This window comes from Canis lupus, chromosome 5, assembly GCF_003254725.2.
Source record: "Canis lupus dingo isolate Sandy chromosome 5, ASM325472v2, whole genome shotgun sequence".
Classification (NCBI taxonomy): Eukaryota; Metazoa; Chordata; class Mammalia; order Carnivora; family Canidae; genus Canis; species Canis lupus.
The window spans coordinates 7,322,044-7,340,467 of NC_064247.1; the positions used below are offsets into that span (position 1 = coordinate 7,322,044).

At 37.5% G+C, this 18,424-nt stretch overlaps 2 long non-coding RNA genes across 6 annotated transcripts in view; one reads left to right on the plus strand and one right to left on the minus strand.

Annotated features, from left to right (window-relative positions):
- LOC112671082 (uncharacterized) overlaps positions 1-18,424 on the plus strand; it is a 31,055-nt gene that overhangs the window by 10,990 nt on the left and 1,641 nt on the right. The gene's annotated exons all lie outside the window — the stretch shown is intronic.
- LOC112656524 (uncharacterized) overlaps positions 681-18,424 on the minus strand; it is a 93,753-nt gene continuing 76,009 nt past the window's right edge. For 2 of the 5 annotated variants that reach the window (XR_007410597.1, XR_007410599.1), the window contains 2 exons: positions 2,935-2,987; positions 2,050-2,266 (listed from right to left, as the gene is read on the minus strand). This is a non-coding gene — a long non-coding RNA (uncharacterized LOC112656524). Of the gene's footprint in view, positions 1,788-2,049; positions 2,267-2,934; positions 2,988-9,691; positions 10,173-14,394; positions 14,455-18,424 lie in introns of those variants that run through there. The other 3 variants (XR_004816273.2, XR_004816274.2, XR_004816277.2) reach the window with 3 other exon arrangements.

The window sequence follows — 18,424 nt, forward strand, 5'->3', positions numbered from 1 at the left end:
CATGGTTATCTGTATTTTTAATTAATTATTCACATTGAACTTGTGTCTCCCCTCCCGACCTGACACGACTATTCTTTTCTTATTGTCCAATGCTACCTCATATACCAGCCCAGTCCCTTTATTTCGTAAAACTCTCTCCTTAAAAGACATTTCTGGAGCGCCTGGTGGCTCAGTCAGTTAAGCATCTGCTTTCGACTCAGGTCGTAATCCTAGGGTCCTGGCTGCATGCTCGAGTCCATGTTCAGCAGGCAGTCTGCTTCTCCCTCTCCCTCTGCCCCTCCCTCCCACTCATGTGGACTCTCTCTCTTTTTCTCTCTCTCAAATAAATACATACAAATCTACTTTTAAAAAGATGTTTCTGTGGAACAAATGGCTATTGAATTGCAGCAATTTACAATATTAAATTTAAAATTCTTCCAGTCATCCCTACCACCAGTAAATGTTCATTGTCCAACCTACCTCCCTTTCTTTTTCTTTCTTTCTTTCTTTCTTTCTTTCTTTCTTTCTTTCTTTCTTTCTTTCTTTCTTTCTTTTTTCTTTCTTTCTTTGTTTCTTTCTTTCTTTTCTCTTTCTTTCTTTCTTTCTTTCTTTCTTTCTTTCTTTCTTTCTTCTTTTTCTTTCTTTCTTTCTTCTCTCTCCTTTTTCTTTCAACAAAAAGTTTGTTTCTCTTGATCCCCATAACCTATTTATCCCACTCCCTACTCATGTCCTCTCTGTCAACCACCAGTTTATTCTCTGTATTTTTTAGTATGGTTCTATTGTTTGTTTGATCATTTATTTTTTTCCTTTAGATTCTGCATATAAGTAAAATCATACAGTATTTATCTCTTTCTGTCTGACTTATTTCATTTCACTTAAAACCCTCTAGATCCATCCATGTTGTCATGAATGGCAAGATTTCATTCTTTTTTATGGCTGAATAATATCCCATCATGTTTGTGTATATATCTTCTTTATGCTTCTTTATCCATTCATCTGCATCTTGGACACTTGAGTTACTTCCATATCTTGGCTACTGTAAATAATGCTACAATAAACATAGGGGTACATATATATCTTTTTGAATTGATGTTTTCATTTTCTTCAGGTAAATACCCAGAAGTGAAATTACTGGGTTGTATGTTATTTAATTTTTAACTTTTTGAGGATCACTATATTGTTTTCCACAGTGGCTGCACCAATTTATATTCCCACCAACAGGGCACAAGGGTTCCCTTTCTCCATGTCCTTGCCAATACTTGTTATTCCTTGTCTTTTTTATATAAGCCATTCTGGCTGATGTGAAGTGATATCTTATTGTGGTTTTGATTTGCATTTCCCTGATGATGAGTGATGTTGAGCATCTTTTCGTGTAGCTATTAGCCATCTGTATGTCTTCTTTAGAAAATTGTTCAGGTCCTCTGCCTATTTTTAATCAGATTATTTGAGTTTTTTGGTGTTGAGTTGTATGAGTTCTTTAGGTATTTTGTATATAATCCCCTTATCAGATTTTTTTTTTCATTTGCAAATATCTTTTCCCATTCAGTAGGTTGCCTTCATTGTCCAACTTTTCTTCATAAAATTCTTCCTATATACATCTGAACTTCTCTCCATTTGCATGGCCCTGTCTCCAGGTATCAGGATTATCCCCTACCCCTTACTTTTTGTTTCTTCAAATAAGCATTAGCTTTCATGCCAAACAATTAACTGTCTCTTCATTCCATGGCCCTTTCCAGAGTTTCTTAGAGCTTCATCTTTCATGCATATGAGCAAGGTATTCCCTTTTAGGAAAAATTCATGTCAGTCCCCTAGGAGACAAAATATCAGTTATCTCTTGTGATTTTTAATTTTTTTTCTATGTTACATATAATCAAAGCAAACCACAAAGTCAAGAATACCTCAATGTCTACATATTTTTTAAATAAATTTATTTTTATTGGTGTTCAATTTACCAACATACAGAATAACACCCAGTGCTCATCCCGTCAAGTGCCCCCCTCAGTGCCCATCACCCATTCACCCCCACCCCCCGCCCTCCTCCCCTTCCACCACCCCTAGTTCGTTTCCCAGAGTTAGGAGTTTTTATGTTCTGTCTCCCTTTCTGATATTTCCCATTCATTTGGGGAATATAAATAATGCCTACATATTTTAGACCCTTACAGTATAGTGTCAATTTACCCAATGATGCTCTAACTCTTCCTTGAATATTTTATGCTGATGGCCAACCTTCAACAGCCAACTGTGGTCACTTGGCCCATGAAAATGTTATTGAAGTTCATGTGAGCTCCTATTAAATACAAAATATTAAAAAAGTGATCTTTTCTGAAAAAAATAACCAGATAAAAATCTATTTATATGAGGTATATAACAGGGAGTAGAGTTTTTTTAAAGATTTTATTTATGTATTCATGAGAGATAGATAGAGAGAGAGAGAGAGAGAGAGAGAGAGAGGCAGAGACACAGGTAGAGGCAGAAGCAGGCTCCATGAAGGGAGCATGACGTGGGACTCGATCCCAGGTCTCCAGGATCACACCCTGGACTGAAGGCAGTGCTAAACCGCTGAGCCATCTGGGCTGCCCGGGAGTACAGTTTTTATTTGCTGGAGAAAAAGAATATGTCTCACTCCGTCTTCAGTTCTCTATGATTATGGTTATATTGGGACAAAGAGCCTTGAGAAATAGTCCAGGCCCTTCCTCAGCCCCTTTCCCTACAGCATGACTGCTTTGCAAATTCTTAGTGTTTGAAGAGGGCTTACAGGATACCAAATCTTACCTTTTATGGGATTTCTTACAAAATATTTTATAGACTCTTATTAGAAAAATAGCAGTAGTATATTTGGGAAATATTAGATATTAGAAAGTAAGACATATGTGAGTATAAGACAGTACAATGTCTTGCACATATTATATGAGTGCAGCAAATTAAATGTTAATTTCTTCCCACCTTTTCCCTTACCTCATACTGAGATGAACATTCCTCTTTTGAACTTCCATTCATTAAACACAGTTCTATCAAATAAAGAAAAAAGAGAATGTATATTTCCTCTTCGACACAAGAACACTTAAGATGCTTAAAAGACAACTGTGTCCCCTGTAGGGTTCCTTCAACATTGTTTCACTCACTTGACTCTCCTAATTTTTCAACTCTGTGTTTCTTGGATCCTAGGACTCACAAAGAAAAAATCTTTACACTTTGTCTGACCAGCATACAGTACAGTGAGGATAGCCTCTGCTTTGTGTTGACAATCAATTAGCATGCTGCCCCCCATCTTGTTCTTGCTTCTTTAGTAACCATGTCACATTGTTAGCCTAATCCCAAAAATTGAAGTCAACCAAATGTAGAGGTATGTATAAATTCTTTTTTTTTTTTTTTATGGATTGTGGTCAGGCCGTATTTCCTCCATTCTGTGTTTAATGCACCACTTCTTTGAAGTACAGGAATGAACGTACATATGTATATACTATATATAAATATATATATATTTTTAAGTTATATATATACTGTGAAGTTTGCCCTCATAAGTCCAACCTGTCAAGATCTTTTAGACTTTTATTACCCAGATTTTGAGTTATTTCAGCTCTAATTTACCCAAATCTATGCCTTTTTCTTAACATGCCTATAGGATATTAAAAATATCATAATGAGCAAGATGGTCAACAGCAGTTTTATGACATGCTGTCTTAAAATATACCAGGATTTGTTTTAATCATGTAGAGTAAGACTCACAGACATGGAAATGACTGTCATGAAGGAAGAAGTTGATACTCACAGATCTCCAAAAGTAAGAGGCACAGCATGTCAGGCAGAGCCACACAGAGAAGCACCAGAATCACTCAGGAGGGAGGGGAAAGCATGGAGGTGAGCCTTTAGTGAGCTTATTGTGGGAAGTGATAAGCAAGCAAGGCAGGGTAAACAAGGTAGGCAGGCTTAGGATTGTCTAGTTGGAATAATTACCATGTGTTCTGGGAAAAAGGGGTGGTCTGTCTAGTACTTAGCCCTGTGGTGACACAGGCAAGTGGATAGTGTCCCAGACTGAAGGCCCCTGATAGAAGAAGGCAGGTGGGGATATAGGCTCTGAATCCACTGGTTTGCATTTGGAGAGGCCACTCTCTTGAAAGTGTTTGGTATCTTAAGAAATTAGCTAATCTTTGGGAAGGTTAGTCTCCTCCCAGTTAGCGAGGTCTCAGATGCCAGAGTGTTAAGAATGTAGAAAATGAGAAAATACAGTTAATCCACATGCCACTAAGGACTTATATTTGAGCCATCTAAAATAACCACTGGAAAAACAGAAGCTTCCCTCACACTGTGCTGTACACCACCAGGCGCTGTCTCAGGTACTTGCTATAAACTAGCTTTAATCTTCATTATTTCCACATAAGGTAAGGTTCTTCAATTAAAGATGGACAAAAATAAAGCAACTTGTTCAAGACCCACAAATGTGATAGTGGAATCCAAGCCCATCTGGCTCACAAACCCAAACTCCTTCTTTTGAACGGCCTCAACCATGCACAGTCTGGTCTGGATGCAGTTACTCAACCAACATAAATCTGATAACGTGATGCCTAGCCCATATTTGCCATATTATCCAAAAGGGTATCAAAATACATTTTACCAAAAATCTAGTTGCAAGTAAAAATGCACCAAACATAAAGCCCTACTTTATCACCTTCTCTTTTAATTCCTAACTTTTTAAAAAGCGACTAAAATTGGTATAAGTAATTTTTTTAATGATGAAGAATTCTTAATAACCAGTTCAAGCTTTATTCAAATTGTCTCCTCTGCTAAACACTTATATCATCTATATATATATATATATATTTGAGTTTGCAGGGATGGTTGCCAATGGTCCTAGTCTGTAGTTTAATATCCACCTTTTTCTGTAAAAAATAGGAAAAGGTTTGTTTATCTCAAAGCAGTTTCTGGCATGGTTCCATTCTTTAAAATACATCATGACTGAAGCCTGAATTGTTTCTACCATTTTTTTCTATACCCTAGGATGTAAGTTGTTTATACCAAGCAACTTGAACACAATTATGCAGCCAGTTGTTCTATTGGCATTATGGTTTTCCTCTCATTTCTTTGCCTCTGTTCCTCTTTTGGTTTAGGTTTTATTTTCTAATTATAAAAGAATAGAGTTATTTTTTTAAAGATTTTATTTATTTATTCATGAGAGACACAGGGAGGGAGAGAGAGGCAGAGACACAAGCAGAGGGAGAAGCAGGCTCCATGCAGGGAGCCCGACGTGGGACTCGATCCTGGGTCTCCAGGATCAGGCCCTGGGCGGAAGGCGGAGCTAAACTGCTGAACCACCTGGGCTGCCCAAGAATACAGTTAAATAGTAAAGAATATGGTGGGCTATAATGGGGTGGGCTCTCAAATTTTGCTATCAAGTATTATGTTAGCTGTTGATTCTGGATAGGTATCATTTTGCAACTAAGGGCTTAATCTTCTAAACCTAGTTCCTTTAATGTGTTTATGCTTTTATAAAAAATAATAATAATATTAAGGCATATTGATTGTCATCAAACATTTTACAATATCTTTTGAGATTAGTTTATGTCATATTGGACTTAGAGATATGGCATATTATAATCACATCTCTCCTGGTAATATATCAGCCTTTCAATCTTAGTACAAATCCTACTTAGTCATGGATGATTATTTGAAGATAACTTCAATTTGATTTGCTAATAGTTCGAGAATTTTGCATCAATATTTGTCAGTGAACTCGTTTATAGAATTTGGGGGCTTTATTTGTTTTTTGCTTTTTTGTTTTTTTTTCCTTCCTGATAGGTGGGAGCTTTCTTGTACTGGTCTTTTTGTGATATTCAAGCTTAAGAAAATGAAGTGGATAACAATCTGTCATTTTCAATGCTTTAGAACAGTTTATGTAGCATGGGAATTGCCTTCTCTTTGAAATTCCAGCAGCAAAATCATTTGATCATGAATCTGTTATTGAGGACTTTTGATAATTTGTTTTATATGATTGCTCTAATCAAATTTTCTGCTTTTCCTTAATTTAATGTTGGCCATTGATCTTTTTCCTATACACTCATCTATTTAATGTAGTTTTTAAAAGATTTTTATTATTTATTTATTCATGAGAGACAGAGAGACAAGCAGAGACACAGGCAGAGGGAGAAGCAGGCTCCACGCAGGGAGTCCAATGTGGGACTCGATCCTAGGTCTCCGGGATCATGCCCTGGGCTGAAGGCAGGCGCTAAACCACTGAACCACCCAGGGATCCCAATTTAATGTAGTTTTTAAGTTAGTGTAATGTGTATATAATATTTCCTAGAATTAAAAATAAATCTCTTATTATGTCCCCATTTAAAACATTTTTTAAAAAATTTTCTGTCTTTTGTAATGATGAGATTAGCCTTTTGTCATTTTCATTCATATTGCAATGTTGTGTTTAAATAAACAATTCTCGGATTTACTAATAAAATATATTTTTTGTTTTTAACTCATTAAAAATCTCTCTTTATAATTATTACATGATCTCCATTTTTTTTAGTTTTATTTTGTGGTTATTTTCTAACATATTGAGTTGATTGTTAAATTCCTTTATTTTATTATTATTTTAATAACGAAAGTATTTAAGATGATTGCCTCTGAGAATTAACTTTTGCTGCCTCACACTACAATAATAAGCAATTTTTAAATATCCATTATTTTCTAAATAATCTATTATCGTAATTTTAATTTCTTTTTTATCCTAATAAGTTTCCTAAAGAATGTTTTAAATTATCAAATTGGGTCTTATTTTTGTTTTTTAAACTTTGGTTATTAATTTGCAGTTTGTTATATATTTTTTAAAGATTTTATTTATTTATTCATGAGAAACACAGAAAAAGAGAGGCAGAGACATAGGCAGAAGGAGAAGCAGGCTCCCCTCAAGGGGCCCAATGCGAGACTTGATCCCAGGACCCTGGGATCACGTCCTGAGCCGAAAGCAGAAGCTCAACCACTGAGCCACCTGGGTGTCCCTACAGTATGTTATATTGTGACATGACATTTTCCTGCTCAATATCTGATTTAAGAGTTTTATTTATGACCTAGAACTTAATCAATTTTTATTGTTCATTGAAATTTGAAAATGAAATATATGCCCTGAGTGTCGCATGCAAAGTTCAATCTATCCATGAATTAAAATTTATTATATTAAAATTATCTAGGTTTTCAAGAAATAGTTGAGTGTTTCCTGTAACAATCATATTCTCACCAACTTCTTATTTATCCATTTAACTTCTTATTTATTCATTTAACAAGTGAGCCTGGCACCTTTTCAGTGCCAGGTTCACTTATAGGTACTAAGGACACAGTAGTGACACACTGTGGGAGCACTTCTAAGGGCAGGAGCTAAACACTGAGGCACTGAGGAAGCTAAATGAATAATCCAAGTTTGTACGGTAAGAGATACAGGAGTCCTTTCTATGCAAACATATACATATATATGCCCCACTTCTTAAATGTACATGGTAGTGCTTCCGTAAATACTGTGATTTCCGTACACCCTGATTTATACTTTATCATTTTTACTTTTTTAAATATTTTATTTATTTATTTGAGAGAGAGAAAGAAAGCATGAGAAGGAGGAGGGTAGAGGGAGAAGAAGACTCCCAGCTGAGTGGAGAGCCTGATGTGGGACTCCATCCTTGGAGTCTGGGATCATGACCTGAGCCAAAGAAAGCAGATGCTTAACCAACTGAGCCACCCAGGCACCCCATCGTTTTTTTAATTTTAGTTTTAGTACATCTTATTTTATTGTGTCTTCATGAACCTTGAGTGGAAAAAACTGGCACCATCATCCAGACATTTTTAAATGACTTCAGCTCTCCCCTAATTATGTGTGGCTTATACTTTTATAGTTTTATGATTTTTTCCCTTAACAGTGAAGTTGTAGGTAAGCCATTTTGCTTCCCCCCCCACCCCACTGCCTGTATACCTTACACCATCTTCCTTAAACACCTCTTGCACAAACTGCAGGTCCTCAAGGCTCCAGCCCTTACTCCAGTCAAGGCTCCAGCCACCAGTCAGTCCTAAGAAGGTGCACCGCGATGCTGTGCCCCCTCCCCTCTGTCCTGCATCTACAGTGATGGCTGTGGTAGCTGGCTTGGTTCTCGCCCAGGCACAACCCAGAAGTGCAGAGAATGAACACCCAGGATACCACCCTCCAAACCCAAAGGGTGGGAACTGATGGAAAATACGTTCACCTTTCATCTCGAGGTCAGACAGATATGAGACCCACCTCAAAAGTCTCCTCAGAAGCTTCCATGGGCTCCTGCATCATGACCAACTCTAATGTGTCCCTGTATGGACTTTTCCCTCCTTCCCTGTTTGAATCCCTCTGCCCCAAGCTTGCTCGTAGGGATGGCTTCTAAATGTGCTACCTGTCCCCAAGCCTTTGTTTCCAGCATTGCTTTTTGGAAAACCCAGGCTGAGGACTCAAACACCTTTCTTGCTCACCTTGCTCTACACACAGCTTTTAAATTTCTTTATGTTTTTTTAAAGTATCTTTCTCACATCTTTGTCTTATTTTAACATTTAGGCTACCTAACATTATCCTTATAGCCTGGTGCTGTTCTTTTGTATTCTCTTGATGTTTATTCTCCTCCTTCAATATTTAATATATGTCCTTTTAAAATATGAACTTGACTTTCAGCTATATTAGTTCCTTTAGATTCATATCCTTTTTTCCTTTATCATTAGAATAATTCTGATTATGTGGGGCTTATTTTCCAAGTGCTCAGACCATCTTATCTCTCCCAAGCTTTGTTATCTTTCAAGCTTCTTTTCCTGGGATCACACGCCCACACACATGATCTGATTATTTTTAACTTCCCTGTTCTGAAGTTACCTCTGTGTCTTTCCAGGCTTTCATGAATGTCACAAGATTACTTTCTCCAAGGTCCTTGCTCCTTTCACAACAGTACCAGTTTTGCCTCAGTGGACAGAATTAAATCGATGCAACCATTTTCTCCTTGTGACTTTCTTTACCATTTAAAATACAAAATGGAAGTAAGTCATGTCATGTCTTTAACAAGTTGCTCCACTTGTGAGAGATTCGGACTCTCAAGCACTGCCTGAATAGTCACAATAGCCCATTAGGTCAGTATCTTTCCCCTGAGTTCTGTACTACGTTTAAGGTACCTCTATATGGTGAGTTTAGAGCGTCTATAACACTCCTCTGCCATTAAAACACTTCTATCCATTTCAGCTTTTAGTCCACATTCAAATATGTGTCATTATGCTCCAATTGTAGGTTGAAGATTGTTACCGATATGCGTATCTTTCTTTACGTGGTGCTCTTCTTCTACAATTTCTATTAGATTAATTTTCTTTTCTGCAGGGTGTTCCCCCTCTATTATTACACTGTAGCCATCTTAAATCCCTCTCAATCTCAGTACTACTTTAATGAGATCATATATATTGGTGTATCCATATATATAACTTTGTATATGCATTATGTACAAATTATTCATGTTAATATATATATATATAACCTTGTATGTATATTGCTTTTTACTGAAATAGACAGCCATATTTTATTATTGACAATGTTCAGAGTCTGACATGTAGATACCTGAGGTCCATTGATATTATTCCTCTTATATTTACTATTTTCTCATTGTTTTCCCCCTGAGGCGCACATTTTCTTTTCCATGGTATTAATCAGTTGAATCTGGGCCTTCCTCTGCTTTTTTCATAAAATATTTATTTTTTAAAATTTTGATCACATTGGTGAGTATGTTTCCAGTCTCTTCCAGGTGTTTGAGTAAAGTTCTCTATCATTTCCTCAAGGGAACATTATTCTTTTATAATGAGCCATGATTCAGAAAACCAATTTTTTCCCTTATTATTAGTGTAGTCAGTAGATTATTTCTCATATTCTCCTTCTAGTAATAATAAAAATAACAACTACAGTTATAAGTAATTGAATTTCTTTGATGCACCAGACTTAATGTTTTTTTATGTACATTATATCTAATCCTCATAACAACCATGATAGATGAGGACCCCTGACCCCTTTTCCCAGCTAAGAAGACTGAGTTTTCATAACTAGTGTGTGGTGGATCCACTATTCACCCTAAGTTAGTCTGATTCCAAATCTTTTTCTCTTCTCGCGACTGCAATGTATGTGCAGATTATGCTTCTAAAGTTGTTGTGTTGTCCCTTGGTTGCTATTATCACTAGGAAGAGAGAAAAGAAAAAAAAATTAAAGCCTAGTTGTTCAGTATCTCATCAGGTATTCAGATTCAATACCTGAATTCAAAGACATTTTCTATTTTTCTTTTAACTCTACTTTTTTCCGTCACGAAACAGATGAAATAAGTAGTACTCTGAGAATTTGGTGATGTATAGGAAAGCAGCACATTTTGTACTTTGCCATGTTCTATGTACATTGGCCATTCCTGTGGTGCTCACCATTATATGGCTTGTCCTCTTGGACCCATAGTGGGATTGACCTGAGCAGCATAGGATTGCTGTTTCTGCACGCATCATGCCTTGGTACTCTATAAGAAGCTTTCCAAAACTCTTAGGGAACTCTTTTGTATATTTAGTGCCCAGTGGTGGAAGTATAGGCAAAGATACACCACAAATGAGTTAATTAAGGGGAAAAATAGTTGAATATTATGAAATGATGTTTAAATAGAAGAACTGAAGTGCTTGGATGGCTCAGTTGGTTAAGTGTCTGACTCTTGATTTCGACTCAGGTCATGATCTCAGGTTGTGAGATCCATCCCCATGTTGAGCTCTGAGCTGGGCATAGAACCTGTTTTAGATTCTTTCCCTCACCCTTTGTTCCTCTCCTTCTCCTTTCCTCTCTAAAAAGAAGAAGGAAGAAGAAGAAGAAGAAGAAGAAGAAGAAGAAGAAGAAGAAGAAGAAGAAGAAGAAGAAGAAGAAGAAAAGAGAAGAAGAAGATCTTATAGTTTTATTCTTCCTACCTACTTGAAAGTTGAGGAAGTGACGGAGAATCATACTCTTACCTAAATGAGTGTCATTATTACTTCAAAATTCATTGACCTCATTTTTCCAGGAGTCCAGAGTCTGACACTGAATGATGTCTACACTGTTAAACTGAGCCCTCTTGTCAAGTTGATACCAAAAGTCGAAGAACCTTGATTCTTCTTATGGAACAGATTTTTTTCTTTTGAATAATGTTTAGTTTATTTTACAATTATGTACCCCCACTGTAGACTATTTTAAAGGTACATCAGTTTATGCAAAAAAAATTAAAACCCTTGCAATCTCACCTCCAAAATATAACCACATATGATTTTTTTATGTTCCTTTCTTTCTAATAATTCTTCCAGGATAAAATATGGCTCATGCTTAGATCAGAACAAGTTTTCATGTTCTTTTTCATCTAAAGAGACAGTTATTCCCAACCCACTCTATGTTTCCAGAGACTTTTAAGTTTATATTAAAATTCCAGTTAGTTAACATAGTGTAATATTAGTTTCAGGTGTACAATATAGCGATTCAATACTCCCATACATCAGTCTGTGCTCATCACAAATGCACTTCTTAATCCCCATCAACTATTCACCCCATTCCCCACTCATCTCCTTTTTTCTGTGGGACAGATTTAAAGGGATTTCCATGTGATTCTAAGTTTCACTGGTTACTAGTTCCATGTTCTTCAGAAAATTACTTAGACTTTCTGTGCCTCAACTTCTTTACCTTCTACAGAGCTGGACTTTAATGTCCACAGCTACCATGTAAGTCCACAGCCTCCTTAGAGTCTCAAATGTCAATGAATTGTGTTGTTTGCAAATCTGTGAAGATTTCTATGATGCTCTAAAAATCTCTATAAACTATATCTCTTGCTGCATTGTCACTATGATGGTGAAATGCTCCACTGGGCGATTACTTGTTTTGGGTAAGTATCTATATGGCCCCAGACCTTGGTCCTTCTGTCTCTGAAATGTTTGCTTATTGTCTTTTGCAGGATCTGCCTTCTTTGTCTTGTGAGAGCAAATTCTTGACAGCCAATAAACAAGTTATTGGTTTACTTTTCTTTCCAAAGAAAAGTGAAGTTAAGTTTTTGTTTTCCAGGTAAAACTGGAAAATATATCTAAAAGACACTAAGAAAATTTCCTAAGGTCATATAGTGACCCACGTAAGAAAGCCAGGCAAACTCAAGTCTTCTACCCACTAAATAATCTATTTTTAACCTCTACACTGTTATTCCCGTGGTAAATATATATTTGCAAATATGTTTATTTTTTAAAATGCAAATGGCATACTGCAAAGCAGATAAAGTTTAGAGGAAAATCAGGGTTTTAGGAGAATACTGGAATAAGATTTGGGACAATCTACATGGAACTTTGCACAGAGTTGCGGGTAGGATGATGTAGATCCTGGAGTTCTAAGGAAGAAGATTACAAGGGAAGAACAACAGCATGAAACAGGGGCAAGCTCTCTGAGGACAAAATCAATCAATTTTACAAATCTGTCTTAGAGTGACGATAGTTCTTAAAGTTCTTTTTGGGTCAATACCCAAAACATTTTCCAGGAGATATTTCTGTCATTTATATAATTAAGCTGCAATTTTCCTTTGTAGGGGAGAAAACCTGAAGTACCCAGCAACCACAATTTTTAATAAATATTAATGGATGAGGAGGGGAGAGAGGAATGGAGACAGCAATGGTGTTTGGCCTTGGGACATCATGCAGAACCCACCTCTTTAGTTTTGATATCCCCAGTAGACTAGATACTAGTTTTGCTGCATTGATTGCTGTTTCATAATATAAAATTTAATTATCTCTATTATTTTACAATAAGCTTTTCTGCCTTGGGGCCTCTGGCACAGGGTACGGTTAGTAACAAATCTAATAAATAAAGAAATAAAACACTTCATTTCCTTTTCAGAAGGAAGTTGTATTTTGCTCTGTATGCTTTGAGCTTACGGGAATTCACTTTAGTTCTCCCAAACACACTTGTTCTTTGGCTCAGAAAGGCTACCATCCAGGAGCTCTAGGACTGCAAGCCCCGGAAACCACTGTGCTCCCCTCAGCAGGGATCCCAGTAAGCAGATGGCACCTCTGCACATGCTCTCAGGGGCTGTTTTTCACTCTTCATGCTTTTATTATTGGATTCCCCCTCATTACATTTGTTTAGTCCAAGAAGCATAGAATTAAGAACCCTGACTCTGATTAATCCTTTACCCACTTACATTTTGTTTACTCAATTGTTTTCATTTGAGAAAAAGAATCAAATATTAGCCAGATGCAGGTTAACAGATAAAACACACAGCTTCTGAGAGATGAAAGGAGGTTAGTGAGGGGTAATTGAAGTCAAACACTAAGCATATTGTGCACAATAGTTTAGTAAGATGAGGAATCAATAAGATGTATTTATTATTGAGCTGTCCAGACCTTAGAGAATATGTAATTAAGAGTTTCCATCCAAATATATGCAGTAGGTATCAACATCATGCATTTAATAAGCATATTATAAGCATAAATGATGCATAATCACTAGGCCTAGTGCTATCGAGGATACCGAGGAATCAGAGACAAACACTCTGCCTTTAAAGGCCTAATAGACTGGGAGTAAATATGAGAGAGACGCAAAACTATCTCACAAGGCAGAATATACAAACTCTTGGGAAAAAAGGAAAAATTAAGTGTCCTGTCAAAAGGCATATTGGATCAGGTAAGGGATTAGAAAGGCCTCATGGAAGAGATGGTGCTTATTGTGGGCCTAGAAAAAATGATGTACTATTACACAGAACCAGCAGAGATGAATAGTAAACATGATACTTATCAAGGAAACAATTCCAAAGAGTGTATCAGTTTCTCTATCTATCTAAATGTTAAAAATTAATAACACATTGTTTTGAATATGTGAACAGGTGAAACTGGAAAGGAAGGTGAGGGGTGAAGGGAGCTCCAGGGCTCCCTGGAGGGGTCCAGGGCTCTCTCTTAACTCCTGGTAGCTATTGGCAATCCCTGATATTCCCTGGCTGTGGCTGGGTCACTCCAATCTCTGGCTCCATCTTCACATGGCCTTCTCTGTATGCAACCTTCTCTGAATAAAAGGTAACATTCACTCTTCTGCCATATAAAGTAATACTGATCTATTCTGGGGAATAGAATGTGGGCATTCTTTTTGGAGGCCACTGTTCAGCTTATTACAGACCGAATGGTAAGGATTTCTGAAGATAAGAATATAATTTGCATTTTTTTAAATAAAAGCTTGACCCTTAACTGACAGTAATATTTTTTTTTTTATTTCTACCTGGATAATTCTTTACTTCCTTTCATCAGAGGGAATTCCAAAGTATTTTCAAATCTCAATTCCTCAGCTTTCTATCTTATTTTCAGCAGATAACTTTGCCTCATAGTTTACAAGGAAAACCGAGTTTTCCAAGTATAAATAAGTTCCTTAAAATTCTCTATTACCTGCACCATTCTGCTTCATTAAACAAAGCATCCAAACTCGTCTAAGTATTTGGGATACATCTGTGAATTAAAACAACAACAACAAAAAAGGAAAAATTATATAAGGCGCATTCTGGCAGGAGGATAAAAACTAAATATGATAACAACATATGTACAGACAACCCTTGAACAACATGGATTTGAACTGTGTGGGTCCCCTTATATGTATTGTATTTCCCAATAAATACAAAACAGTAGGGTAAATGTATTTCTCTTCCTTATGATTTTCTTAATAGCATTTTTCTTTCTCTAGCTCACTTTACTATAAGAATACCATATATAATACATATAACAAAATATGTGGCAATCACCTATTTATGTTATCAATAAGGCTTGGGATCAATTGCGGGTTATTAGTAGCTTGAGGGGAGTCAAAAGTTGTACATTGATTTTCAATAGTACAGAGATCGGTGTCCCTAACTGACCCACATTGTTCATAGGTCAACTGTACTATGGAAAAAAGCAAAAGCCATAATAAAGAGCAGATATTAAACTTGGAGTTAGGTTAGGCCTTGCTGTGAATGTAAAATCTGAGCAGACTTGAAGGAGGTGATGGACTTAGCTGGCAAAGATGAAGCAAAAGCACTCAGATCCAGGGAAGAGACAGAGCAAAAGCCTATGATGGAAGAATGCCTGGTGTCTTAAAGAACCAAAGAAGAGGCCAACATAGCTGAAGCAGAGTAAGCAAGGTGAAGAGTGGTAGTGATGTAGTCCAGAAGGTAAGGGGGTGAAAGAAGGGAGATCATGCAAAGTCTCACCAATTGAAAGCACTTGGGATATTACTGTGACAAAAATGGAAAGACACTCCAGAATTGTAAAAAAAAAAAAAAAAAAAAAAAAAAAGGAGTGATATGATCTGACATTGAATTTTAATGAGCACCTCTGGCTTCTGAGTTAGGGTAGACTTCGAGGGTAGAGGGGAGACAGGCACAGAAGCAGAGAGCTTGGTTAGGATGCAGTTACAGTAAATTTGGTGATAGCCGATCATGATTCAGACTTGGGTCATAGCTATAAAGGTGGTGAGAAATAGCTGGGTGTAAGATATATTTTGAATAGAGACAACAGAAGTTGCTGATAAAGTGCTAGAAAAAGAAGGGTTCTGAATGGCTTGAGCAATGAGAAAGAGTTGTTTTCATCAAAGATGGGGAAGACCAGGGTGGAGCAGATGTGGAGGTGGGTGGAATATGTCAGTAGTTAAGTTATGGACACAGTGAGCTTGAGGGATCTATTAAATAACATAATAAATGTATTATTATAAAATAATAACTATTGTAAAATATAATAGAGGGGTCTATATTCAATAAATAATTGTATACAACAAATGTACAATGTGTATACAAATACGACTGTATTGAATACAATAGATATTTATACATCTTATTAAACTAGAAAAACGAATCTAGATATATAAATCTTGAATTTGGGAGACAATTCTGGACTGGAGATACAACTTCCATATCTCTCTAAATCCTTATCCATGAGTCCCTTGTCCTTTCTGGGCAGGAGAAGAGGTGATACCCTTCCCAAACCTACCATGTAACCTATGCCCTTGATTCCACCTTTCACATGTCCTCTACAATTTCTTCCTTTTCACAATCTCTTTTTTTCTTTTGAATCATAAGGGTCTCATTCTACTTTACCTCTCCCCCCCTCCATTCTCCAAATCAACTAGAGCCCTTTCTATCCAAATCCACACCTCTTTACTCATGTAAATAGAAAGTTTTTAGACCTCTCTCTTTCTTGCTTCACCCTCTTGCCTTTCTTCCATCTTTCAAGGTCCAAAGCCTTGAAAAAGCTGTCTCTAACTGGCATCTCTAATTTGCTGATTGCATTTCATAGCATCGCCCCCCTGGAGGCCTCCCTGTACTCCAAGATATCCACTTCTCACCATGATTTTTCTGTAACCAAGATCAAATTGGGAATATGACAAATAGCAGCCAATTATCTCCTTTCTCCAGTCCTCATACATTAAGAGGAAGACGTAGGTGTGGTCCAAAGCAGTACCAATATTTCAAAATTAGGTTTCAACATTTTAGAATCAACTGAGGGAATCTTAATATCTCTCCTATTGGCTCACATTGTTCCAGCCCCAGTCACCTCCTTGCTAGTTTTCAAATACTCCAAGATTTGGCCTCAGTGCCTTTGAATATGCTATCCTGGCACTCATCTTCCCCCAGACACTCACATAGTTCACTCCCTCAGTTCACACAGGTCTTTGCTCACATATGCACACACCAGAAAGTCCTTAACCACCACCCTTCTAAACTAGTACCTCTGTCACTTCCTGTTGCTTTACCTGTCTTTTTCCTTCACTGACATTTTTACTACCTAACATTTCATATATTTAGGTGCTTATTTGTCTTATCTGAGTCACACGCTGAAATGTAAACTCTGTTAGAGGAAGGGCATTCTCTCCTTTGTTTGCTGCAGTTTCCCTAGTATTTGAAAAAAGGCCTGGCACATAATAAGTTCTAATAATTATTTGCTAAATGAATGTCCTAGTGCTTAAAGGATATTGATAGATTCAATGGCTCTTATGCCCAAAGAGCTGGCAGCAAACGTGGACAAATAAATAGCATGAATATCTGTCCTCCTTTCCTACTCTCCCTGATGACCACTAGGACACTACATTGGACACTACACTACAGTATTGGACATTACACTATTTGCCACTGGAGTGAAAAAATAAAGAGAACAGCAGGGTTAAAAAGCAATCATTCTTTCTGCATCAAGTAATTTTTATAAAGGATCCAGAATTCCTGGTTAATCTGAGAGCAGCTCCTAAGGTGGGAGTATCTCTAACCTCTTTAAGGCTACAACAAACAAACAAACAAACAGGCCCATTCAAGAAAAACTGAGCTGACAAAGCATATAGCATCAGGATAAATTCCTTCCTGGTCACCTTTTCCTGCCCTGCATCCCTTCCAACCAGATTATCCCTCCAATATAAGAATTCAGGAGCCACTCCTACTGAAAAGATGAGTAAGATGTATTTTGATTCCACTGAGCATGGGGAAGCTGCTTCAAGATTTGGACACAATAGGAAAGGGCTACTCAAGGGCAGGGGTGGAGAGGCTCTGCTGAGTGTCACTAGAGGAAAAGAGAACTGGCAAGAGTGGAGTCCAGACGAGAAGAGATTTGGAGAGAGGAGGAGGACAATTCAAGGTGTACCTAAGAACCAAGATTATGAGATGGTGAGTGTAGAGGTCTCCTACTTATGGATGCCTTTTTCAACCTTCTGCTCTGCATACAATAAAGACTCTCTAAGAGCCTACACCTGATGCCCCCATGCCGATCTGCTCCTCACTTCCCACTGACATCACATATGAGCAACTGTTGCATGCGGTTCCTTTTCTCTGAGCTTTCATGAGGTTTAGCTTGGTGGGACCATCCCACTGTGTTCATATTTTGTTTACCTACAATACTACTATATGGTACTGAATTGAAGAGCATTTGAAAAGTGGGATGAAAGGAAATGAAAGCTTGTCCTTACCTTGAATCACATATCAGGAGCTGAAATTAGATCCCACCTACTGGGAAGGGAGAGGGTCTGTGTCACCCAACAAAGCTCAGCCCCCTTGGCACATCCAAAGCCTCATATCCCTGCCCCCTGGCTTTGGCACCAGGGGTTCCACGGCTGTGCCCAGGATAAAAGCGCCGTCCCCAGCTTGCTCTCAGGCAAAGACAGCCTGCTTTTAATTAGGAGCAGTAGCCGTTGTTAGATTTGTATTTTTCTTTCCTTCTTTTTTTTTCCCTATGCTTGATGGCATGATGTGTGTTACATATTTAATTAAAGAGGATCTAATGAGTACTTCTAACAGCCCTGGGGTCAGAAGAGCCACTACAGAGATTCATGCAAATGAGCCAGGCTTTATGGCTTCCCTAGTGAGCAGCAGTGATGTTGTCCAAAATGGCAGAGTCTGTGGGAGCCCATCAGCTTTCCAACTTCTACAGGAAAAAACCCAAGGGGAAGCACACAGAGGGTGGGGAC